Genomic DNA, 26443 nt, shown 5'->3' on the forward strand with positions numbered 1-26443 from the left:
CATTGTTTATATTGACGATATAACTGACAAATGGTTGATTATATGAAATGAGACATTAAGAAACGATAATATGAATTTTATGACGCTGCTAATTGCTGATGATCAGCTTATAATACGAAAATAGGAAGGAAAAGTTCAAATTATAGTACGCTAGTTGAGTCAAATTGCCGCTAAATATGAAAGGGAATATTGACATATAAAACAAAAGTGATAGCATTTCATGGATTAGATCCCATAAGAACCAAAACTGTTATATATGGACAAATAGTCGAACAAATAAGAGAGTTTAAATATCTAGGGTGCAATTTTAAATTTCTCCCAAGTCAGATGGTAGAGAGCCAGATTGGCCAAATTTAGACATTTCTGTGGAGCCGTACAACATACATTGAAACATAACGACAGAAAGGAACGTTAATTAATCTTTAAAAAGCAATAGTGTTGCCTTTGTTGTTGTATGATACGACTGTGTGACCCTGACGTCAGATCAATTAAGCGGCCCCTTGACGGCCAATAATATTCCCGGGTGCGGAATAGTATTGGCTGTCTAGGAGCGAGGTTGAGCGGTTGTTGCGCAATGGTACTGAAAAGATAAAAAGCTTTGGAAATGTATTGCGCTGCCTAAAAGTACTTAACAGCCTGTGGGCAGTACTGCCAGTATTCTTGACAGTGTCTCGCGTGTTACACAAACAAAGCAGGTTAGGTTGGGTTAGATTTGTTGTTTTTGTGTGAAAAATGAATCCAAAACAAGACGGAAGAACATTATTTTTAAAATACAGCGAAATACATAAATTACTGCCAGTGTTGTGGGATGTTAGGACAGATACGTACAAAATAGAAGTGTTAAGAATGATGAATGGTATAAATTGTTGCTCAGAAAATATAGGACCGGCCACGAAGGCAGTTGTTCTTAAAAAGCTATTAATTAATGGAAAGTTATAGATAAAAGTATACAGACATATTACTTACCCGAATATAATCCTTTATTGCATATATTACGGCATGAGACGTTTCCATAACTATGTCCCCAATAATTTGAGATGAAAGTGCACTTGTAAATGTCAAGTCTTCCAAAGAACTGCCAGCAAAGAAATCATAACGACAACGTGGAACTAATCGCAGATCAGACAGATGCGAGAATGAAATTTACTGGAAGAATCCTCAGGAAGTGTAATCCACCCAAAAGGGAGGTAGCTTACGAAACTCTCGTTCGTCCAGTAGTTGAGAACTCCTCGTCAGTCTGGGAACCGAATCAGTTACTTTGAGAAGATCAAAATAACATCAACGTTTCCTCACATATTCGCTTACCAAGGGCGAGAGAGTTACAGAAATGACTCGAGTGGCAGACACTACAAAAGAGGCGTCGGGCATCAACGAATGGCTTACTTGTAAATAATAGATTTCAGCTGTCAGTCGTCCTTTTTAACTTTTTTATTGGCAGATCTGTATTTCAACTAGAAACTAGCCATTCTCAATGCATTATCATTTTTGACCAAAGCATGTAATGCCTGTTGGTCGGGCTTCATCCACAGTTCATTGAATACTAATTCAATGAACTGTGGATGAAGCCCGAACAACAGGCATTACATGCTTTGATCAAAAATGATAATGCATTGAGAATGGCTAGTTTCTAGTTGAAATACAGATCTGCCAATAAAAAAGTTAAAAAGGTCGACTGATAGCTGAAATCTATTATTTACAAGTCAATATAACACTTCCTGAGTGCTACAGCCTTCTGAATGGAAGGTAACCTGATGAATGGTTTACTGTTAAAATTCCAATAGGGTACTTGATTAGGAGAGTCAATCAATGTGCACCAGAGGATCAGAAGTATCTGAATACCTAATCATGGACGTAATTATGGGGCGTGTCCACGTCTCGCCTTTATGACAGCTTCAACTCTGCTGGGGACACCTTCAATGAGGTTCCTGGATCTCTACGCCCATCTCTCGTGCCATCTAGCGGTCAGTTCCTGATTTCATAAGGGTGTTCAGATTGTTTTGATTCAGGTAGCGTTGCTCTTAAGTACATTTTGCAACACGAAAAGGGGCGAAATGACTGCGGTACACAAAGTACACTCTGCCACACGCCATAATGTGGGCTGGGTTGCGTCAGTGTAGATGTAAAGTTCAGATGCATGCGAATACTTCCAAGTTGACGTTTTTAGTACTTTTTGACACTGGAAGGTAACCCAAGAAAAATTATCGCGCACTCATGGTATAAGGCTACTGAAAGATTTTAGAAGCCAGAATCATCTGACATTGTCAGTCTCAAGGACAGTAGCGACGAAAGGCAAAATACTTTTGATGTTTCGCAACACTGGCCACACTGCTTGTCAGTATCCATTACATGTTACGATTTCTTCAAACTCGTGCTGAATTGATTACATTTGTGTCGTGTGGACGAATGCATTTCCGGTTTTTTTCTAGAGAGGAGCAGCTGCCTTCTTCTGACCCTTTCAGGATACGTCCTAGATCAAGCATGGGCAACCTTCGGTGAGTCACAGACCTGATCCACATACTTAATGAAGTTCGCGGGCTGCCTCGTCTCATGACGCGACAGCAGCTCACCTAACGCCTAAAGTTCAAACCATTCGGTCTGCTCGTTAACATTTACGGGGTAACGCATCGATATGAGTGACACCACTTTCCCGACACGCCACGCCAAAAAATTATGCCTTTAAAACACGCGGTTTTGGAAATACGTTTATTTTACATTCACACAATCTTCAGATGTTTACGTTCACTTACGCGTCAGAGCATTGTTTGTTTAATTACAGCGCTTTACAATAGCTGTCTTAAAAATTTCCGTCGCAAAATTCTGCAACGCGATTAACAATGAGACAATGTTCATGATCGAAAATGAGATTTTCACTCTGCAGCGGAGTGTGCGCTTATATAAAACTTCCTGGCAGATTAAAACAGCTGCGCGGGATTAGCCGAGAGGTCTCAGGCGCTGCAGTCATGGACTGTGCAGCTGATCCCGGCGGAGTTTCGAGTCCTCCGTCGGGCATCGGTGTGTTTGTCCTTAGGATAATTTAGGTTAAGTAGTGTGTAAGCTTAGGTACTGATGACCTTAGCAGTTAAGTCCCATAAGATTTCACACGCGCACACATTACAACTGTGTGCCGTACCAAGACTCGAACTCAGGACCTTTGCCTTTCGCGGGAAAGTGCTCTACCATCTTTTTTTTTCTCGATTCTGATCATTGTGTTTGGTCGTTGCGGACGTCACATGGCATTCGTTCAAGTTCGTTGTTGATCCGTTGATCCTTTCACTCAGTTTTTTTTTTATAATTACAGAAACCAACCAGCTCTCTGACCGAACAGGCTGAGCTACCGTGCCGGCTGCCATCTGAGCTACCCAAGCACGACTCACGCCCCGTCCTCACAGCTTTACTTCTGCCAGTACCTCGTCTCCTAACTTCCAAAATTTCACAGAAGCTCTTCTGCGAACGTTGCAGAACTAACACTCCTGGAAGAAAGGATAATGCGGAGACAGTTTGGAAGGTAGGACACGAGGTACTGGCGGGAGTAAAGCTGTGAGGACGGGGCGTGAGTCGTGCTTGGCTATCTCAGATGGTAGAGCACTTGCCCGCGAAAGGCAAAGGTCCCGAGTTCGAGTCTCGGTTCGGCACACAGTTTTAATCTGCCAGGAAGTTTCAATGTTCACGATACCTAATTAAATGCAAACATCTTAAGATGGGAGCCAGGCATTTTGAATTGTCATCAACAAAAGCAACTCATCATAAATTACCTCCAGTGTCAACAGTTTCAGTGTTCTAATACGTCCACAATGGACAAAAATTATTTACTAATGTTAGTACTAGAAAGAATAGTAATACAAAAGCCGGTAATGAGAGAGACAGGAAATTCCAGTCGACAAGCAATTAGGAGTAGCTTTGCGACTTTTGACGACGTTCAGGTCATCTGAGTGTTTGAAACTTACTGCGTTAATGTCACAAATACTGTTAGCAAGAGTTTTTGAAATATTTGTCGAAAATGCATTTGACGAGTGACTGAATAGCGATGGTTGCTTCTGTACCGCTAAATACACTGTTGGCCATTAAAATTGCTACACCAAGAAGAAATGCAGATGATAAACGGGTATTCATTGGACAAATATATTATACTAGAATTGACATGTGATTACATTTTCACGCAATTTGGGTGCATAGATCCAGAGAAATCAGTACCCAGAACAACCACCTCTGGCCGTAATAACTGCTTTGATACGCCTGGGCATTGAGTCAAACAGAGCTTGGATGGCGTGTACAGGTACAGCTGCCCATGCAGCTTCAACACGACACCACAGTTCACCAAGAGTAGTGAGTGGCGTATTGTGACGAGCCAGTTGCTCGACCACCACTCACCAGACGTTTTCAATTGGTGAGAGATCTGGAGAATGTGCTGGCCAGGGCAGCAGTCGAACATTTTCTGTACCCAGAAAGGCCCGTACGGGACCTGCAGCATGCGGTCGTACATTATCCTGCTGAAATGTAGGGTTTCGCAGGGATCGAATGAAGGGTAGAGCCACGGGTCGAAACACATCTGAAATGTAACGTCCACTGTTCAGAGTGGCGTCAATGCTAACAAGAGGTGACCGAGACGTGTAACCAATGGCACCCCATACCACCACGCCGGGTTGTACGCCAGCATGGCGATGACGAATACACGCTTCCAATGTGTTCACTGCGATGTCGCCAAGCACGGATGTGACCATCATGATGCTGTAATCAGAACCTGGATTCATACGAAGAAATGACGTTCTGCCATTCGTGCACCCAGGTTTGTCGTTGAGTATACCATCGCAGGCACTCCTGTCTGTGACGCAGCGTCAAGTGTAACCGCAGCCATGGTCTCCGAGCTGATAGTCCATGCTGCTGCAAACGTCGTCGAACTGTTCGTGCAGATGGTTGTTGTCTTGCAAACGTCCCCATCTGTTGACTCAGGGATCGAGACGTGGCTGCACGATCCGTTACAGCCATGCGGATAAGATGCCTGTCATCTCGATTGCTAGTGATACGAGGCCGTTGGGATCCAGCACGGCGTTCCGTATTACCCTCCTGAACCCACCGATTCCATATTCTGCAAACAGTCATTGAATCTCGACCAAAGCGAGCAGCAATGTCGCGATTCGGCAAACCGCACGATCCGTTACAGCCATGCGGATAAGATGCCTGTCATCTCGATTGCTAGTGATACGAGGCCGTTGGGATCCAGCACGGCGTTCCGTATTACCCTCCTGAACCCACCGATTCCATATTCTGCAAACAGTCATTGAATCTCGACCAAAGCGAGCAGCAATGTCGCGATTCGGCAAACCGCAATCGGGATAGGCTACAATCCGACCTTTATCGAAGTCGGAAACGTGATGGTACGCATTTATCCTCCTTACACGAGGCATCACAACAACGTTTTACCAGGCAACGCCGGTCAACTGCTGTCTATGTATGAAAAATCGGTTGGAAACTTTCGTCATGTCAGCACGTTGTAGGTGTCGCCATCGGCGCCAACCTTGTGTGAATGCTCTGAAAAGCTAATCATTTGCATGTCACAGCATCTTCTTCCTGTCGGTTAAATTTCGCGTCTGTAGCACGTCATCTTCGTGGCGTAGCAAATTTAATGGCCAGTAGTGTAAATTAAGCTGTAATTTCTTTGTACTTTTCAAAAAGTTTAGAAGTCTAAATCACTTGAACTTAGCATACATCGGCTGTATTTTAGAAATGCCAAACTGGAAAAATAAGAAAAACAGAATGACGATTTATCAAACTGATAACATCCGTCCTCACACACCCAGCACGTACTGGTAATACTGAGAATATTTTGGTCGGCTTCAGTATTGTTCATCAGTATTTCTAGTATTGACAGTGCGCCAATATTCGCTCTCAGACGGTCATTATATTCACGTGATGAGGGCCCCTTAGCTTCCATGTGACGCTTCTACCATTGCACACGATAGACACGAATGGTATGTCGTCAGCATTGCACGAAATGGCCGAAACTGTGAAACTCATGACAGCAGATGAGAAAATGCGTCCCGGGCTGACTACAATGCGAATTTCTTTCGCAGGCCGAACTGAAAGCAATCACGGGCCGGATCCGTCCCGCGGTCGCCTCTCCGGTTGCCCGTCCGCATCCTAGATGATGTCTACCTATGAATAACGACTTACGCAATTGGGCCTTCTGGGACGTCTTTGGTGAAACCGCACACGTGTCCCGATGTTCGGCAAACACGTAATCTCCACCTTGCCCCCAGCCAGTGCAGGACGGGAGTGGCCGGTGGGTAGCGAGGTGCAGGCGGCGTACAGAGGCGCGAGGCGGGGTTGGTGACCGCGGCCGCGCGGGTCAGCGCCCAGCGGCAGGTGCAGCCGCCAGCTGCCTCTCCGCTCACGTGTAAAGCACGTGGCTGCTTCCCGCTTCCTCTGCCATCCACCTACCAATTGCTCGCTGTCTGAGGCTGTTCAGAGTCCACTGCAGCTCCGCGGTGCTGCGCTGGCACATCCGCCAATACCAATGCTCTGCGTGACAGTCCCTGAGCACAACGGAGCTGTGCCAATGTCCTCCTAGACTGCCACCGCGCAACGCGTCGCGCATTCTAACCTAATCTAAGTACACGTGTCGTGTGTGGTACTGCACATGTGTACGACAATGTAAGTCTAGAATACAAAATGAAGGTCCTTCCCAGCCAGAAACTCTGTTAATGTTTTGGGTGGGAGCCATCTTCAGTTCAGATTGGAATGGTGTGGTCTGCCACGACTTCGTCCCCTGTGTCAGCTTTTTCAACTCAGAGCAGCACTTACACCCAACGTCCTCTCACTTGGCCGGCTGCTGTGGCCGAGCGGTTCTAGGCGCTTCAGTCCGGAACCGCGCTGCTGCTACAGTCGCAGATTCGAATCCTGCCTCGGGCATGGATGTGTGTGATGTCCTTAGGTTAGTTAGGTTTAAGTAGTTTTACGTGTAGGGGACTAATGACCTCAGATGTTAAGTCCCATAGTGATTAGAGCCATTTGAATTTGATCATATTGAGGCAATAAAGCCCATTCTTGCTACAGAGCTGCTCGCAGTGTTGGAGAATGGTTGATGGATGCTAACGTGATGCAAGCCGTGTCCCTAGCGCATCCCAGACATGCTCTATGGGAATCAAATCGGGAGAGCGAGCAGGCCACGCCATACGTGTAATATCTTCCGTTCCCAAGAAAACATCCATCACCCGTGTTCTATAAAGTCGAACATTATGATCCATCAATAGGAAGTCTGGGCCCACATTAGCTCGCAGCAACCGCAGTGAAGCCCTAAGATCTCGTCACGATACCTGACATCAGTTAAACCTTGCCGATTCACCCGTACAACTTCACGAATAGGGGTCTGAGTGGCAAACATAACCTTTGCCCACACCATTACGGACCCTCCTCGATATCGGTCTCTTTCTGCAATGTTTGGGTCCCGAAATAGTATTCCACGTTCCATCCAGAGGCGAATCCGTCCAGAATCACTCTCCAGATTAAATAGGGACTCATCTGTGGAAACAACATAGGCCCACTGTTCGACCGCCCAACCGGCATGTTGATGACCCCACTTTAGACGTTCTCGTCTGCGAAGACGCGTCAGAGGTAGGCATAAAGCTGGTCTCCGAGAAAGAGGCGATTCTGCCGAAGCCTTCTGCTCACCGTTTGCCTCGATACAACAGGTCCAGTGGATGCTGTGAGCTCACATGCAGTTGTTGTGCGGTACTAAGGTGCTACTGTCGTGGCCTACTCAAATGATCGCCATGTCTTCTGAAGTCACACGTGATCGGCCCTGCTCTAGTCTTTGGGACACTTTTTCAGTCTCTATAAACTGTCGTCACATCCGAGAAACAACTGAACGACTCATACTAAGCCATCGGGCCACATCAGTTTGCGAATGTCCTGCTTCCGTGCCGACCCTTGTGACCAAGCGGTTCTAGGCGCTTCAGTCTCGAACCGCGCGACCGCTACGATCGCGCAGTTTCGAATCCTGCCTCGGGCATGGATGTGAGTGATGTCCTTAGGTTAGTAAGGTTTAAGTAGTTCTAAGTTCTAGGGGACTGATGACCTCAGCAGTTAAGTCCCATAGTGCTCAGAGCCATTTGAACCTTTTTTTTTTTTGAGGTAGCGTATTGAGGTAGCAAGTTAAGACCAACAGTCTGATAAGGGAGACTTGTGGTCTATCAATTCGTGAAACTGGCCTACAAAAACTACGTATGGTACAGCGCATGTGCGTCGAGCGAGTTCTTCAACATTCTCGCGCTCTCTTCGCACAAAACATTAATTAGTTCTAGAGTACAAAATGAATAGGACCTTTTTTGCAGAAAATTTAATATAGTTTAATTATGTACTGCGACACGTTTTCGCTGGAGGGTGCGGTTTTCGAGTTATTCAAGAAAAACGTGCAAAAGTGATATTAAAAGTGTTCTGTCTCGGAAACCATTCGGAATAGGGCATACGTCCATAGGAAGTTTTTTGTGCAGAATCATTAATACTATCACCCCTGAAAACATGTACCTTCCCTTCTGACTCACCTTGTGAAGTAAAGATGTTACAGATATAGGGGCGGAGTAGCCCCTTGCAATCATTTTTTGTATAAGACCGCCTGTGCGGAGAAGTACTTGGTATATGCCAGTAGGAAGTGGTTCAGATCGGCCACCAGGCGTTGTGTTCTGAACACTGTATCCAGAAGCGATGCTTTTCAACCGCTATAGGTGGAGAGGCTAACATCCGTGTCCCAGCTTCATGCGGATGAGAGACGCAGATGACGTCTATTACGCCCATCGCGGTGAAGCATGGCCACGAAGAGACGTCCGATTGTACGGGCGCCAGGTTGCCGCTCTCAAAGAGCTGGAATATGTGCCATTCACAGTTCAGTTGCGATAAGCAGCTTTCTTGGCTATCGAGTAGGTTGATTGCTCTACGATTTCTACTAGCTAGCGCGGTTCAAGGGATATTATACTTCCCCTGTTCTGAAACCAAACTGAAGCCCGCGTAAGGGATTGGTGTTGGGTGGAACTGTCCTCCCGCAAAGCTAAGAAGCGAGGTAGTCAACAGTCTCATTACGGAAAATGCGTTGATGACCGTTTATCCAAAGTAAGAGGACGCCATTGCCCAATGTATGCGCATCTATTGTGGCCTCCAAGATATATCCGTTAGTCTGTTTATCAAGCGCCAGATGTTGTAATTTCTGCAACATACCTTTGGAGTCAGTGAGGATGAACATGAGCCGGAATGTCTGCGTGTCATAATAAATAAAACCTACCTGGTGGCCAGTAACACCACCATGTAGATAGACGATTCAGGCGGCTGTGTAAACATTTGGAAAGTGTCACTAGAGGGGCTTAAGTAGGCATACCTGCCCCCCCCCCCCCCCCCACCACCACCACCCTACTCATAGAGCCATCCGTATAGATGCAAGCATACTGTGGCCAATGTCGAGTAAGGAAGTGCTCCAGTAAACAATTGATTTGTCGAATGCACATCTGTTGTTTAAAGTTGTTAGTCGAAATTGCCACTGCGCTGATGTCGCTTATAAGCCAGAAATAAAATCAGTCCTGGAATTTTTAGGACGGATGGTGTAGAAGAGTCAGTCCTGTGTACACATCGGGGGAACACCAAGCAGTTAAAATTATAGACATTAGATCTCACATAAAGTCCCACAACAGTTTTTCGCCGCACACCTGGCGCGACTGAATCAAAAAGGGCGAAGTGACATTGCTACACAGAGTATGCTCCATAAGGTGGCTTGCGATTTATAGACGTAGATGCACATGTACGAGGGTCACTGCAAAAGATATGCACACTATCTTTTTTTTAAATCCATCTTTTATTCTACACGTTTTAAAGTTTTACAGTGTGTTGATACATCCTTTAGGAACAATATTTTCATTTCTCCACACAACTTCCATCCCTCTCAACTGCCTTACGCCATCTTGGAACCAGCGCCTGTACACCCGCACAGTAAAATTCTGGACCAACGTGTTGGAGCCACTGTTTGGCAGCGTGCACAAGGGAGTCATCATCTTCAAACCTTGTTCCACTAAGAGAGTCTATCAGTTTCCTAAAGAGATGATAGTCACATGGAGCCAGGTCAGGACTGTAAGGCGGGTGTTTCAGTGTTGTCCATCCGAGTTTTATGATAGCTTCCGTGGTTTTTTGACTGACATTTGGCCGTACATTGTCGTGCAACAGCAAAACATCCTGCTTTTGCCGATGTGGTCGAACACGACTCAGTCGAGCTTGACGTTTCTTCAGTGTCGTCACATATGCATCACAATTTATGGTGGTTCCACTTGGCATGATGCCCACAAGCAAGAGTCCTTCGGAATCGAAAAACACCGTAGCCAAAGCTTTTCCAGCAGAAGGTCTGGTTTTGAATTATTTTTTCTTGGGTGAATTTGCATGATGCCACTCCATTGATTGCCTCTTCGTCTCTGGTGAAAAATGATGGAGCCATGTTTCATTACCTGTCACAGCTCTTCCAAGAAATTCATCCCCACCATTCACGTACTGTTCCAAACGTTCGCTGCATACCGTTTTTCTTGTTCCTTTGTGAGCCACTGTCAACATCCTGGGAACCCACCTGGCACAAACCTTTTTTAACGCCAACACTTTCAGTATTCTGCAAACACTTCCTTCCCCTATCCCAACGTAGCGTGATAATTTGTTCACTGTGATTCGTCTGTCAGCAGTCACCAATTCGTTAACTCTCTGCACATTGTCTGGAGCGTGTGCAGTACGAGCCCTGCCGCTGCGAGGACAATCCTCAATAAAAAAAATGGTTCAAATGGCTCTGAGCACTATGGGACTCAACATCTTAGGTCATAAGTCCCCTAGAACTTAGAACTACTTAAACCTAACTAACCTAAGGACATCACACACACCCATGCCCGAGGCAGGATTCGAACCTGCGACCGTAGCAGTCCCGCGGTTCCGGACTGCAGCGCCAGAACCGCTAGACCACCGCGGCCGGCCAATCCTCAATATTGCCGTGCCCACTTTCATCACGTACCCTGCTTGCCCACCGACTAACTGTACTGCGATCGACAGCAGCATCTGCATACAACTTTTTCAACCTCTTGTGTATGTTTACCACTGTCTCGTTTTCACAGCACAGGAATTCTATGACAGCACGTTGCTTCTGACGAACGTCAAGTGCAGCAGCCATCTTGAAGACATGCTGTGACGGCGCCACTCACGGGAACAGGTTGAAACTTTCACACATGCAGAATGAAAACCGTATTTTTACAAAAATAGTGTGCATTTCTTTTGGAGTGACTCTCGTATAACGTATTGGTGAGATGCAGTACGCGGCACAATGCGCTCTCTACAAAAATCGGAAGCCGTTAACTGCTAGCGTCATCGCGTTAGCTCTCGAGTCGTGTCTTGACAGCCGAAAACCACGTTGTCGATACCTCTCAGCAGCGAAGGAGAACGCCGCTGCTAAGGAGTGCCGTGCGCGAGGCACAGCTCACATTACGGAGAGGCTTCTAGTGGTTCGTCTCAGACATTCTATCTCCATCACGACGCGATAACGCGGGAGTGAGGAAAGGCTTGCAAATCGCAGCTCACATGACAAATGCAACCTCCGCTGCGGCGGCGGCGGCTCTCGGCAGCGCCTGTTCGTGACAGCAGGCGCCGGCGTCTTCTCCCCGCTAGAGCCGACACGAAAGACGAGGCGCGCCGCAAAAGTACGCCTGCACACGGCGTGCGTCAGATGTCACAGTATACGGGGAAACATCCGCAGTCGCAAACATCTGTAAGGAGAGAGCTCGCCAGCCGCGCTAGGGGCGTAAAACGAGACGGCAGATGGGCCCTAAAGTCGCTGGCGCGCCGAATGGATACGTCGATGCGCGCGCAAAATCGTTGTTTGGTGGGACCCACATCGGCGGTAGTTGCAGCGTCGCTGCGACGGTACTCTCTGGAACGTGTCTGCGCCGTCACAGCTTCAATTGCGGACGTAGTACCATCTCTGAACAATGCTCATTTAATGATTTGTTCTTTACTAGCTGTACCGAAACACACTTTGCTGTGATACGTTTGTTTGCATGCCCGTCTACCGCAACAGCTGTTAAAATCAGCTACTATTGGTTATCCGTATTAAGCTTACTGCAGTTTGATTAAAGGAGGACATTTGACACCATATACAAAGAGCGTGAAGTACAGGACAAATCGTTCAACTTTTGCAGGACATTTACACCAACACCAACTACCTATCCCCCCCCCCCCCCAAAAAAAAAAAAAAAAAAAAAAACGTAATTAGCCCCCGCCAAATCACCTGTCAAATCTCTACCGCCGGCCCTGGTGGCCGAGCGGTTCTAGGTGCTTCAGTCTGGAACCGCGCGGCCGCTACGATCGCAGGTTCGAATCCTGCCTCGGGCATGGATGTGTGTGATGTCCTTACGTTAGTTAGGTTTAAGTAGTTCTAAGTTCTAGGGGACTGATGACCTGAGATGTTAAGTCCCATAGTGCTCAGAGCCATTTAATTTTTTGAACATCTCTGCCTAAAATACAAGTTAATTTTCCTAATTTACTCTAACTCTCTCTCTCTCTCTCTCACACACACACACACACACATACACACACACACTCACACACACATACACACAAGTAGTTTTACAGGTTGTCAACACTGAAAACGTGAACGAAAGCAAACGAACAGACATAAACACTGCTAGTGTGCAAGTGAGAAACAGTTTACAAAATAATCCTGTGGAAGAGATACTGTAAAATGCCATAAGCTACCAAGTGCTTATGTAAATCGTTCCGACGTCAACCACTGCTAGCACGGAAAGAAAAAGCAGAATATGTAAAGAATTTTGTGTGCTAGCTTTTGAGCATGTCTAGACGTGGTGTGTGACATATCTTCCATGACACTTTTAGCCTTAACTGGCGTCTACAAAAAAGTTTCTGGCCTGGGGCGCCACCGTCTGCAACTCTGGCCCTGCTCTCACCTGTATTTCATTCCCGCAAATCTCGGAGTCTGCAGCGACATTGCCCACCAACATTATTGCGGTTTTGGGGCGCAACGTTTACGCGGATACACTTACATTTGAAGACAATCACAGCAAAAAAAAAATGGTTCAAATGGCTATGAGCACTATGCGACTTAACTTCTGAGGTCATCAGTCACCTAGAACTTAGAACTAATTAAACCTAACCTAAGGACATCACACACATCCATGCCCGAGGCAGGATTCGAACCTGCGACCGTAGCAGTCGCTCGGCTCCAGACTGTAGCGCCTAGAACCGCACGGCCACTCCGGCCGGTCAATCACAGCACCCAGAGTAAACATTGTCTATTGTCATTATTACGACCACTTGCTTGTAAAATACAGCTATGTTGCTCCAATGCCTGGTTTGCACACTGCAGTGCTTACCTAGGCATTGTCTTATTTGAGATGATATGCTTGCCCTTGGTGTTTGAACTGACGCAGACAGACAGTTATACGGGCACCTATACCTTAATGTCTACTCCAAATCACGGTACAATGTGCATTTTTAACATACGCAAATCATTCCTAGAGATGAAAGTAACTGCAACTGACAGAAAAATCCTGGGAATAAGCAGGGATCGAACCCAGTACCTTTTTATATGTAATCCGGCACGTCACCACTGATCCACCGAATTTAATGTATTAACCGTTTGTAGTACGTACTGCAGCTTGAAAAGTTCGAAGTGACAAGTCAGCTACCAATTGGTCTTCACTACTATCTGTTAACCATGATTCCTGGAATGTCTACGAGTGTACGACGAATCTTCAAATAGCGAAGGTGATGACAGAAATCGATCAAGTGGTATAAGATCCGGCAGAATACTGAGGCAAACGCAGTTATTCTCTTACAATTATCCGAAGGCTAATCGAAGAAAAAGATCAGTCACCAATCAGTAGCAGTCAAATTTCAGAACTGTCGATTCATAAATTTAGTTTCTCTCCACATTTCGTATAAGTCACTTCTTTTGTCTTTGCCACCAGGCAGGAAAATGCGTATAGAAACCTAGCCCTAGCGTATATACTGTATTAGTCTGAATACAAGCTGCACATTATCCTCAAAATTCAGTCAAGAAAAATTAGGTTACGGATTATCTGCGCGACACTACAAATGCCGGTATGTTTTTGCTTCGTAGAAATTTCATCTGTGGTGTTCGTTCCTGAGTTAAAAGCAGCAGCAATATTGCTAGTCTTTGGAAGTGATGTTGCACTGTTATCGTCATTGATGTACGTAGTTCATTATTGCTGTGCTTACAGTTCTGTCCTTTTACACGATTAGATACGCAAAGTTTTTCTCTAACTAAAGAGTAATCAGAGTAGCCGAGCGATTCTAGGCGCTACAGTCTGGAACCGCGCGACCGCTACGGTCGCAGGTTCGAATCCTGCCTCGGGCATGGATGTGTGTGATGTCCTTAGGTTAGTTAGCTTTAAGTAGTTCTAAGTTCTAGGAGACTGATGACCACAGAAGTTAAGACCCATAGTGCTCATAGCCATTTTTAAAGAGTAATCAAATTCAGCATGTCTGTTAACGTAGAGAAAAAACATCAACATACTTTGGAACTTGAAACATTTGTGACGTAAAGTTCAAACTCACAGTTATTCATTACACAAAGAATACATTTAGCAGGAAAGCTCTGAAAGCCTGGGTAAGACACAAACTGTACTACTCCTGATCTACTGAAATATGCTAATACGAAAACGATAGGCTTTGACACCCATATACACCAAATTTATTTACGTCCTGGGCATTGTCCCCGAAATAAGTGAAATTAGCTACAATCCCTCACCTCCCATCAAAACCCCAGGCAATCTTTCCCAGGTTATCATGCAAATGGCGGAACTGGCAGTCCTCCTCTCCCAATCGGGGTTCAGTTGGACACTCAGAACAAATTTTAATTATCTCTTGGGCATTGTCGTAAAAATAAATGAAACTATTTTCAATTTCCCACTTCCCATCAAACGCTTTGGCAAGCTTCCCTTGGTCGTCATGTGAATGGCGAAACTGACAGTTCTCCCAACCAGGGTTCAGCGTGCCCCCCTCCTAGACTTCTGGTTCATTCGGCATAGAAGCAACAGGACTCTTTAAGGGACGGATCTCAAAGAGACGACTACACTATGCTCTTTCGAGTATAGATTGAAATAAAAATGTATCGCTCAAGAAGCACTGCGTATGAAACACCATGAATGGTAGCGAGGACAACGCATTTTTGACAGTAGAGTGCCGAAAATACCGACAGTAAAGAAACTATATAAAAAATCGGTAGACAAGATTGTAATTAGAAAGCTGGTCTTTGTGTAATTTATGTACATACAACATACAAATCTGAATAATCCAGAATGAGATTTTCACTCTGCACCGGAGTGTGCGCTGATATGAAACTTCCTGGCAGATTAAAACTGTGTGCCGGACCGAGACTCGAAATCGGGACCTTTGCCTTTCGCGGGCAAGTGCTCTACATCTACATCCATACTCCGCAAGCCACCTGACGGTGTGTGGCGGAGGGTACCTTGAGTACCTCTTCCGATTCTCCCTTCTAATTGAGTCTCGTATTATTCGTGGAAAGAAGGATTGTCGGTATGCTTCTGTGTGGGCTCTAATCTCTCTTATTTTATCCTCATGGTCTCTTCGCGAGATATACGTAGGAGGGAGCAATATACTGCTTGACTCTTCGGTGAAGGTACGTTCTCGAAACTTTAACAAAAGCCCGTACCGAGCTACTCAGCGTCTCTCCTGCAGAGTCTTCCACTGAAGTTTATCTATCATCTCCGCAACGTTTTGGCGATTAAAAAATGATCCTGTAACGAAGCGCGCTGCTCTCTGTTGGATCTTCTCTATCATCTGAGCTACCCAAGCACGACTCACGGCCCGTCCTCACAGCTTTACTTCTGCCATTACCTCGTCTCCTACCTTCCAAACTTTACAGAAGCTCTCCTGCGAACCTTGTCCGCGAAAGGCAAAGGTCCCGAGTTCGAGTCTCGGTCCGGCACACAGTTTTAATCTGTCAGGAAGTTTCAAATCTGAATAAGTTTGATCATACTGTGAACAGTTTTTGTAAATGGTCAATGGGACATAAATGTCCTCACTGAGTTCCCCTTCTTAGCCCCCCCTTCCCACCCCTCCCCCCAACCCCCGCCGCCACCACCCGGAATTAAAAAAGCAGCTTAACATTCGTACTTCTTTTTTTTCGGGATCAGTATGAATCTAGACACAAAAATTACTCCCCCACTTGCACATTTGTCAGCTCTCTCTTGTCATCTCTCTACATTCTACTAAATGCTTATATGATAACCGCATCCCAGAACCTACAATATACGATCGCACTGAATGGCGATGAAGACGGTGAAAGGAATGGCAAGGAGCAAGCGCTGGGACGCGACGGCGGAAACAGGGCGCTTTGTAAACACGCGGGGAGGGGGACACGAACCGCGCACGCCGGCCGGCCGCAATCTGCAAGAGTGCCGGCGCGCCCGACAGCCGAATGGATGGGTTTGATCTGCAGGAGAGCCCCGCCGTGCGTGCCGCCCGCCGCCCGCCACGGCTCCGATTTCCGCCTCTCGCCTGTTACCAGAACTTGGCCTAAACTCCTGTGACGTGGATTCATTCACCCTCTCACGTGGCACGCGATCAACAAATTATGGTCGGGATGAATCCCGTTCCGGCGTCTTCCGGTCGCCCGGGGAGAAGAAATGTGCCTCTGACACACACACACACACACACACACACACACCAGCGTGGGCGGCTCTAGAGGGAGAGGAAGAAGACATACTCAGAAGAATGGAAGCGTTTTCAGAAAATGCAAGACGGGATACACGGTAAACACTATAAGAGAAAATGTAAGTGATAGAAATAATTTCTTGTCATTTTTGTCCACATTCTTGCCTAGGCAGTCATGTTATACAGGATGTCCCATTACTCCTGACAACCCCACGTAACTTTTTTGTGCAGAATCAAAATACGCTCAAAGACATAAAAGAAACCGACGCGCCACGAAGGAAATATCCGAATGAGGCGGAAATCGGTACATATGATGCACACGTACAGACAAACGAATCATTACAGCTTGAGAAAGATTCGATAATTCATTCAAGTGAAAGGCCTTCATAAATTGACCAAGTCAATAACGCGGTGATCCACCTCTGGCCCCGATGACTAGCGAGGGCGTATCAAAAATGGCTCTGAGCACTATAGGACTCAACATCTTAGGTCATAAGTCCCCTAGAACTTAGAACTACTTAAACCTAACTAACCTAAGGACATCACACACACCCATGCCCGAGGCAGGATTCGAACCTGCGACCGTAGCAGTCCCGCGGTTCCGGACTGCAGCGCCAGAACCGCTAGACCACCGCGGCCGGCGAGGGCGTATCTTGAGGCGCCCCACATAGCGGTGGCATACCAACCTGACGTCCAGACAACCAGGAGTCATTGTCATGTGTGCCATTTTATCTCACAGCCGGGCCCGTTTGGTTGTCATCCGTTGCACCCTTACAAGAGAGCGGTACGTTGGCGATACCCTACACCCCATTTTGTTCCACTTCATGCCAAGCCAACCTGGCCTTACATTTCAGCAATATAATAACCGCCCACACACGGCGACAGTTCCTAGTGCTTGTCTTCACATTTGCCAAACCCTACCTTCGCCAGCAAGGTCGCCGTATCTGTCCTCAATTGAGAACGTTTCGAGCATAATGAGCAGGGCCCTCCAACTATCTCGGGATTTGACGATCTAACGCGCCAGTTCGACAGAATTTGGCACGATATCACTCAGGGGGACACCGAATAACTCTATCAATCAATGCCAACTGCTTTCCATAACTGCCAGATGTGGACCAGCGAGTTACTGACTTGCTCAGTTCCTGGAGCTCTGTCTCTTAGATAAATCATCCAGCATCTCTGAAATTGTAATCATCTGTTGTCTGTACACCAGATCTGGTGGTTTCTGTCCCATTCGGGCAGTTCCTTCGTGGTGTGTCTTTTTTTTTTTATCTTCCAGTGTATTGTCTTCCCTCCGCTTGCTGCATTCTTGCTTCTTACCCTCTGCGTAGTGCTGCAGTACTCTTGCAGTAACAGTGTTGTGTACATATGCTGAATTGCAGTTCCTGTGGGTCATCGTCTGTCGGAATACCTTTTTGCGTACAACACAACTGTTCTTTTCGCGTTCCTCCTGCTTGTTCGTATCCAAACTAACCTTATAATCGTGAACGACAGAGACAGAACGAAAACTACATTTCCTCTGTGCCCCTGTTACACCGATGTCGTGGGTGTGCAACACTGTTTTTTCCTTACACACGTGACGAATTTCCTTACCTAGGTATGAAATCACGAACTTCCGCGTAAGAAAGCAATTGGTTTCATAATCAAAACCGATAGACACCCCATTCTAAATACTTTAATTTCTCTTAAACTAGTAATCGGACATTAAACGCTCAAACTATGTTGAAATCGTCTGCTGTGAAACTAAGATACTAACATCTGAAATGACTATAGTTCATTTAAAAATACGAATTTGATACCAACACTGTACCTCTGTAACTGATAAGGCTGTGAAAAGAAAGTATGCGTCGTTTATTGAGGACTTTCTCAGAATTCATTTACGATATCTCAAACGGTGCCTACAGTTTGTCAGATGAACACTTTAGCTGAATCACTCACTACGTCATATTCAAGGATAAAACTATCTGCACAAGTATTATACTATGTCTTTTACACGTACACTCCTTTCCATATTTGATATTTTCACATCTGTAGCCTTTTCCGGTGTTACCGAATAAGTGAAAAGATCGTTGTAGGCCATTATAGGTGCCTGATAGTCCATGAAAACAGTACTGGGTCTACTAACCGTCCATCTTCCCGATGTCAGGATTCAGCTGTCTAACCTGTATGTCGTGTTCCGTTCAAATGGTTCAAATGGCTCTGAGCACTATGGGACTCAACATCTTAGGTCATAAGTCCTCTAGAACTTAGAACTACTTAAACCTAACTAACCTAAGGACAACACACACACCCATGCCCGAGGCAGGATTCGAACCTGCGACCGTAGCAGTCCCGCGGTTCCGGACTGCAGCGCCAGAACCGCTAGACTCGTGTTCCGTGACATATGAATTACATAAAATGTAACTGTATGTTTTCTTTGTGCGTCTGTCGTAATTTCGCGTATCGACGACCTTCCTTTGAGGTGTTCATTTTTTTTTTTTTTCGATCATGTTACTTACGTTCTCGTCGGATAAGATGAGTCACTCTCCCCTAAAGGAGCACACGGCCGCTCTGGAGCGTTGCAGATGGTGCAGGAATGATACGAAGCGGTTTTGTGGTCCTCCAAGCTTGCGAAAGTCGTGGCAGTGAAGTAGTGTGAATATACTAGTGGGTTGCATGGAATCACCACATAAACATGAGTCGACGTAAAAACGTGGCAGAAAAGTAAAAGGAGTTGCTGTATTGGGCTACACCGGGAATAAAGTTGCCCGATTGGTTATCAACGCGGGCCGTCTAACGTGTCTATAACGATTGGTGTACCAGCTGCAGTCAAATCAACAACGCCTAAGAACAGAGGGCGAAAACATTTCCCAACCGACATGGACTGGGGGCGAGTGTAGCGTCTTTTAACAGTTCGTTTCAAATGTGACAGCAACTGTCAGCGAATGCAGATCCTCTCAACAGTTTCATAGTGAACACGCCGAAAAGGCTCTGCATGCAAAGGATATTTGGAGTCGGGTACCTCGGAAAAGGCCCTTGCTCGCAGCGGCACGTAAAGCTGCACGTCTTCGGTGGACCAAACAACAGAGAAACTGGATAGAAGCAGACTGGAGGCGTGTAGTGTGGTCAGACGAGTCGCGAATAGGCTCCTCCAAATGATGTCAGGAGTGGTTCCCAAACTTGGGGTAACTGAGGGATAAGATGAAATCTTCTGGGCGGTGAAACGAAAAGGGTTTAGTTTTGTTTCTGTCACGAAGTTAAATTACGTTTAAGAGATCATTACTGTTATTACTATTTCGTAAGACTGTAATACTGCGTACACATTCCACTCACAACAGACATCTTGTGTACAATGCACCTATGACAATGAAATTTAGGAGTGTCTATCACATATTCTTAAATGTCTCATGAAAATGCCTTCTGAGTTGTAGATCGTTCCTGCAGTGGACCAGAAACTGCTTCATCGTTCACTTCGAAACAATAAACAAACTACTTGATATCACTACGCAGCAGTAACTATGTAATGGCTAGTATACTCTTGTGCGGCCTGTGCATTATCAGCATTATTATTATTACTCGTGGCAGTAGTCAGACACATAGCAATCGCTCTGTGAAGTCTTCCAATTTCTTCCAGTGCAGAAGTAAGAAGTCCAGCAATCAAGTGCTTTACAACCAGTAAGTGTAGTGCACACATCGTTAACTTGATCGGTTTTAAATGGGTGTGCTGGGTGTGGGTGAAGCAAGTGTCGCTAGGGAGACGAGTGGTGGAGAAGAAACATGTTTTGTAACAAGTGTCTACCCTACTTGTGGACAGTCAACTTTTTCTCTGGGAAGGACTTGTAGGTAGCACTCGAGATGCATACGGAATTTCTTCATCATTCAATAAGAAAGTAGTTCTTAGAACCAACCAGTACTTATTGCCTAACTGACTCTGTTGTTCGGGGTTTAATAAAACACCTACAAAAACTAAACATTACTTATCTTCCGTCATTTCGAAAGTGAGAGTGTTCTTTTTCATTCTTAAGTTTAGTTAGGTTTTAATGCTGATGATGATAAGGGGGCGGGGGTTCTACCTAGTATCTGATAGCACTCAGAGGTAATGGTCTCGAAAGGTAGGATTCGATCAATAAAGCTATCAGGATGATTATTTCAACATTCTCAGTGATCTACATATTCAGGATGAGTTTGTTGAGGACACCCCCGTCTTCTAAGACGGCAGTAACTCTGTCTCCACAGCAGCACGCATAGGTTTCAGCTTTGACAAACACTAAGACACCCTGTAGCACTTCGGCTGGCCTGCGCGTTCACCAGGTCTTAATCCCATAAAAACAGTGGAACAGCGGATTAAACGTAGCAATCAACGTACTAGAAATTTGGTAGCTCTGAGTGATAATGAGCGGCTTCAACTGGATATGAAATGCCTGAAGATACTCGAGGACGCTCTTCCTCACCGGAATGAAGTCACTACGAAGGGTGGAGGCGGTGTTAAAAGTATTAGCTTGATATACCCAGGGCGTGATTATTTTTTGTCCGTTGCGCTTATTTACTGGAGTTCAGTACACTTTCAACGGTAGTGTTGATGGACGGATAGCAACATGCAATTTTTGTTATCAGTAGTTAGCAATCAGTGTATTCTTAGTGATAAATTTTTATGACATAGGAACAACTCACGTATCCAATCATCCCTGCATACCTACTCATCCAAAATTTTTTTTTTTTTTACTGGAGCAGACGACTATGTTGTTCGAGGTGATAATTTTTGAGCAATGTCTTTGCTGTCGTACACATCGTTAGCTTCAGCATGTAACATTTTTAAGCACATAGATTTCAGTATATATCAACTGACAACAAAGTAATAAAATCTGAGAACTCTGCTTTCCATGTTACCGTTAATAGAAAGTTGCGACTAGTACATTGCAACCATTGTTCGACTCGTCTAGTCCGTTCAGGGCGTTGATCTTGATGTGTTGCCAATATTTAGCAGATCATTTAGTATTTTTAATCTTGATGTTTAAATCTACGCCTATTTCCTCTATGTCTGTTTTCTTTGGTAACTTATTTCTTGAATTTTCGACATACCGTATCACTTAGCGATATTGTGTACTACAGCTAAGTGTCATCCCTCTCTGTATCGAACAGTTTTGTCTTATAAACTACACGTAATTGCTGTCGTATCAGTTGCCTCTTAACAATCATGATCAGAACGATCAGATTACACAAGTAACGGGCAAGGCGAATTCTAGATTGCGGTTTATTGGTAGAATCCTGAAGCGATGCAGTCGTTCAACAGAGGAAATTGCTTACAATACGTTAGTTCGTCCAGTCTTAGAGTATTGTTCGTCTGTATGGGACCCTTACCAGTTGACTCTCACTCAAGAGATTGAAAAGGTCCAAAGAAGAGCGGCAAGATTCGGGACTGGTACATTTAGCCATCGCGAGATCGTTACGAATCTCATAGAAAGTTTGAAGTGGGTACACTTGCAGATAGACGAAGCGCTAAACGGAAGGGGCTGCTCACTACATTCCGAAATCCGATCTTCGCCGAGGATGTAGAGCATATATTATTACCACCAACTTTCAAATTGCGCAATGATCACAATTCAAAGATAAGGGAAATCAGAGTTCATACTGAGGCGTTCAGACAGTCATTTTTCCCTCGCGCGATCAGCGAGTGGAACAGAGGGAAATATGACTTTGGCGCGAATTGTGCCCTCCGTCACACACCGCTTGGTGGCTAGCGGAGTATGTCAGTTGATGTAGATGTAGTGATATTTCATACAGATGATATGCTCTACTTACGCCAGAGCAGCCGCTTGATTTGCTTTTTTTTTTCCTGGCCTTTTAATGCATTAATTACGAAACTACAGTAGGAAGTTACTGTTTTCGTAACCTCAAAGCTTTAACCATCAAAGTTCGCTGAAAGTTGGAAACATCAGAGACAGTGAAACGTACGTTCTTAATAGCTTCGGGACACACACAACCAGCATGATGAGAGACTATAGGCAACCAGCTTTTGGAATGATTTCAGTCATAGCGTATTTGACAATCGATTCGCTCGGACAACGGAGTCCTTTGTGACTTTCCTTTGCAGTCCACAGGACTGAACTGAGTCTAGTTTAAGAATAGTATATGTATACCGCATGTGTTACCTTTTGTTTTCTATGTCCAGATGAAACAGGATACTGAAATACTGACAAACACAGAAAATCAAGGGTAAAATATATTTACAGCATTTGCCAAAATATAATTACTTACCCGCGGAAGACCATATCGACATGACAGAGGGGCACAATACTTCGACAGCAGACTGAGTTGTCGTCACCAGACACAATGATTGACCATTAGTCAGTCAGTGCAGCTGATAGCAAATTAGCTCAAAATGGCTCAAATGGCTCTGAGCACTATAGGACTTAACTTCTGAGGTCATCAGTCCCTTAGAACTTAGAACTACTTAAACCTAACTAACCTAAGGACATCACACGCATCCATGCCGGAGGCAGGATTCGAACCTGCGACCATAGCGGTCGCTCGGTTCTAGACTGTAGCGCCTAGAACCGCACGGCCACTCCGGCCGGCATAACTTAGCTCAGCTCCCTGTACAGACACGTTTGCCACAACGGTATACTGACTCATCTGAGAATTTCCTGTACGTAATATACGTTGAGAAAATCACACGTTTACTAATAAATATTTTTCTCTTTTTCAGGCTTGGAATACCCTACACTAAAAATGCATGACTGTCGCCCTTGTGGATGTTCCGGGTGTTGCGAGGCTGTGAGTGCTACAAGACAACAGGTACGTCACACTTGTTCCGCAAGCTACATCATCGAAATAGAGTATTGCAGCTTGCTTCTGAAAGAGATTAAAATCGTCGACATGATCAGAAATACCAACCTTACTATCATCAACGGAAACAAAATTTAAGGCAGTATAAATAGATGTTGTCTACCTCACAATAATGACTGCTAACCCAAAACTAAACGCAGAACACGACCGTGTAAATACTTATCACTAACGGTAGTCTATATCACGACTGAAATAAAAATTTTAAGACAAATATATGAAGACTTCTTTCCTCTAAAGCTCGTGTTAAATGTCCAGATATTCTAATGTTGGGCCCCCACTAGTTGCTTCAAGCAAGTACAGACGTGATAATCGAAAAAAATCTACTGTGACGAAATGAAAGTCAGCGTTTTAATAAAGTGTAGCGGATGGCTCCAGAACCTCATCTAGCGGGTGCTGCGTCGTAGCAGGTAACAGATCACTCATAGAGTTCAGTATAAGAAGAGTTAACGTAAACCCATTTGTTTGTTTTTGTTACGGAAGTAACAGCAGACCACAGAAAGACGCAGTCCTGCAGTTTAATCTCTTCTATAGTTCTGGTGGGTTCACTGCAAACATTTCTGTTTGAAGAGAGAACTTTTGGAATTTCTCGTATAACACAAGGAATGCCATCACCAACGAACATAACTCATTTCCTCATTTTCTGTATTGGGTCGACTTTATGTAATTTCAAACAATAGGATGATTTTTACCTGATGCAAGTAGTGATTCGTAATGTATATAAGGTAAGTATATTCATTTTCAGAAAAAAAAAAACAGAACACCTTGAACGACTTGAGATAGGACGTTCACATTCACAGGACATGTACATTAGGATGTTCTGCAGAAATGATTAGCATATCAGCCACCTCAGTTCGGTATGTGTCAAAATGGTTCAAATAGCTCTGAGCACTATGGGACTTAACATCTGTGGTCATCAGTCCCCTAGATCTTAGAACTACTTAAACCTAACTAACCTAAGGACAGCACACACATCCATGCCCGAGGCAGGATTCGAACCTGCGACCGTAGCGGTCACGCGGTTCCAGACTGAAGCGCCTAGAACCGCACGGCCACACCGGCCGGCTCGGTATGTGTCCTATTGTCTAGTAGGCATGGGTTCCGCCATGGGCGTTGTGCAGAAAGGGTACGGCGAGGAAAGGAAGTATGGAAAATACTGACATGAAGAAGGAATAGAATGATAGGACATCTGTTAAGACGTCAGGTAAAACTTTCATGGTACAGGAGGGAGCCATAGAGGATAGAAACGGTAGAGGAAGACAGAGATATAATTGAGAATGTAGGTTGAAAATGCTACTCAGAGATGAAGAGGTTGACTCAGGAGAGGAATTCGTGGCGGGCCGCATCAAACCAATCAGAAGACCGATAACTCATATAAAAACGGCAAAGGGCTACTTGGAAGAGTAGTTGAGTAGCATATGTAGTATCTTGAAGAGAGGTTATACGACAAATATCAACAAAATCAGAACAACGATACTGAAACAAAGTGAAACAAGTTCAGTACCTGGCGTTTCTCGGGCAAGTATTTACTACAATCTTCTATTAGTCCATCTCGTCCTTCCCCCTCTCTCTATTCACCTTCATCACCCCTTGTCACTGTCCAGTTCCTACATACTCCACTCTCTGTCCACCTCCTCCTGCTCCTCTTTCTGCCCATCTCCTCTGCCCCCTCTCTCTGTCAATCTGCCCCTCCCTCCTCTGTTTATCTGCTTCTTCCCTCTCTGTCGATCCATCTCGTCCTTCCCCTCTAGTTTCATCTCTTCTCCATCATCTTGTCCACCCCTTCTCTCTGCCCATCTCCTCCTCCCCCTCTCCCTGGTTATCTCCTCCCCTTTCCTTTCTGTGTTCATCTCTTCCTCTTCCCTTTGTCTGTCCATCTCCTCCTCTTCCCTTTGTGTCTCCATCTCCTCCTCTTCCCTAACGGTGTCCATTTTCCTCCTATCCCTCTGTTCATCTCCTTCTCCTGCATCACTCTGTCTATCTCTTCCTCGCCATGTCTCTGTCCATCTCTTCCTCTTTCCTTTCTCTGTCCTTTTCCCTCCCCTGTCTCCATCTATCTCCTCGTCTTCCTGTCACCTCCTTCCACTTCGTTGTCTCTCCGTCTCATCATACTCCGCTCTCTCTCCACGTTATCATACTCACCCCAATAGGAGTCTCGTGGTTCTTACCCCTGCAGCACTTCTTTCCAGATTGTGATTAATATGCCTTCCAAATTTGACTGACGTCGTTCCAGGGGTTTAGGATGAGCGTTTAACCCGTGGCTCTGCCCTCATACGCACGTATAAAATATATTTCAAACATATTTACCGTATTTCACGCCTATTTGTACATAAATTTCACCTCTACGTCTAGCGAATTTCATCCTGCAGTTTCATTTTCGCACAGCTCAATGTTTACGACATTATATCTCCTGAATTAAGTGTCGTACGATGATGCAGTTATCCCGATTCGTTCAGTGGTATATGTGAATATTGTCTGCAAAATGTGTCACGAATACAGTTAGTGGTAAAGAAATATTAAATTAAGACGTCATGCTTCATGAGGCATTTTTTCTGCATGAGCAGCGAAAATGTAGTAAGCTACAAATGTTTTTCGTCAGTGGGAAAATGTTTCGTAAGGGTTTCAAATTATGTGTAAAGTTTGTTTAAAATCTCTAAATGCTCTCATTTTTAAATACTAGATGACAAAAGTATGTGTATTGTGGCGTCGTGGGCTGTATTGCTTTTTCATTCCCATTCCCGCCCCTGATAAGTGGGAGGTTCTTACCCCCACAGTGATACTTTCCGGACTATAAGAGATATGTGTACCAAGTCTGGTTGAAATCGGTCCAATGGCTTAGGAGGAGATGTGGAAGATACAAACTTACGTACATATATCTATTTTTATAGATTTTACAGATACAGATATG

General features: G+C 45.1%; 1 long non-coding RNA gene across 1 annotated transcript in view; it reads left to right on the forward strand.

The window, feature by feature from the left end:
* LOC126251540 (uncharacterized) overlaps nucleotides 1-23521 on the forward strand; it is a 348761-nt gene extending 325240 nt beyond the window's left edge. Inside the window, exon 3 of the long non-coding RNA XR_007545753.1 lies at nucleotides 23399-23521. This is a non-coding gene — a long non-coding RNA (uncharacterized LOC126251540). The remainder of the gene's footprint in view (nucleotides 1-23398) is intronic.
* Nucleotides 23522-26443: the final 2922 nt, after the last annotated feature.

Source organism: Schistocerca nitens, chromosome 4 (genome assembly GCF_023898315.1).
Source record: "Schistocerca nitens isolate TAMUIC-IGC-003100 chromosome 4, iqSchNite1.1, whole genome shotgun sequence".
NCBI lineage: Eukaryota > Metazoa > Arthropoda > Insecta > Orthoptera > Acrididae > Schistocerca > Schistocerca nitens.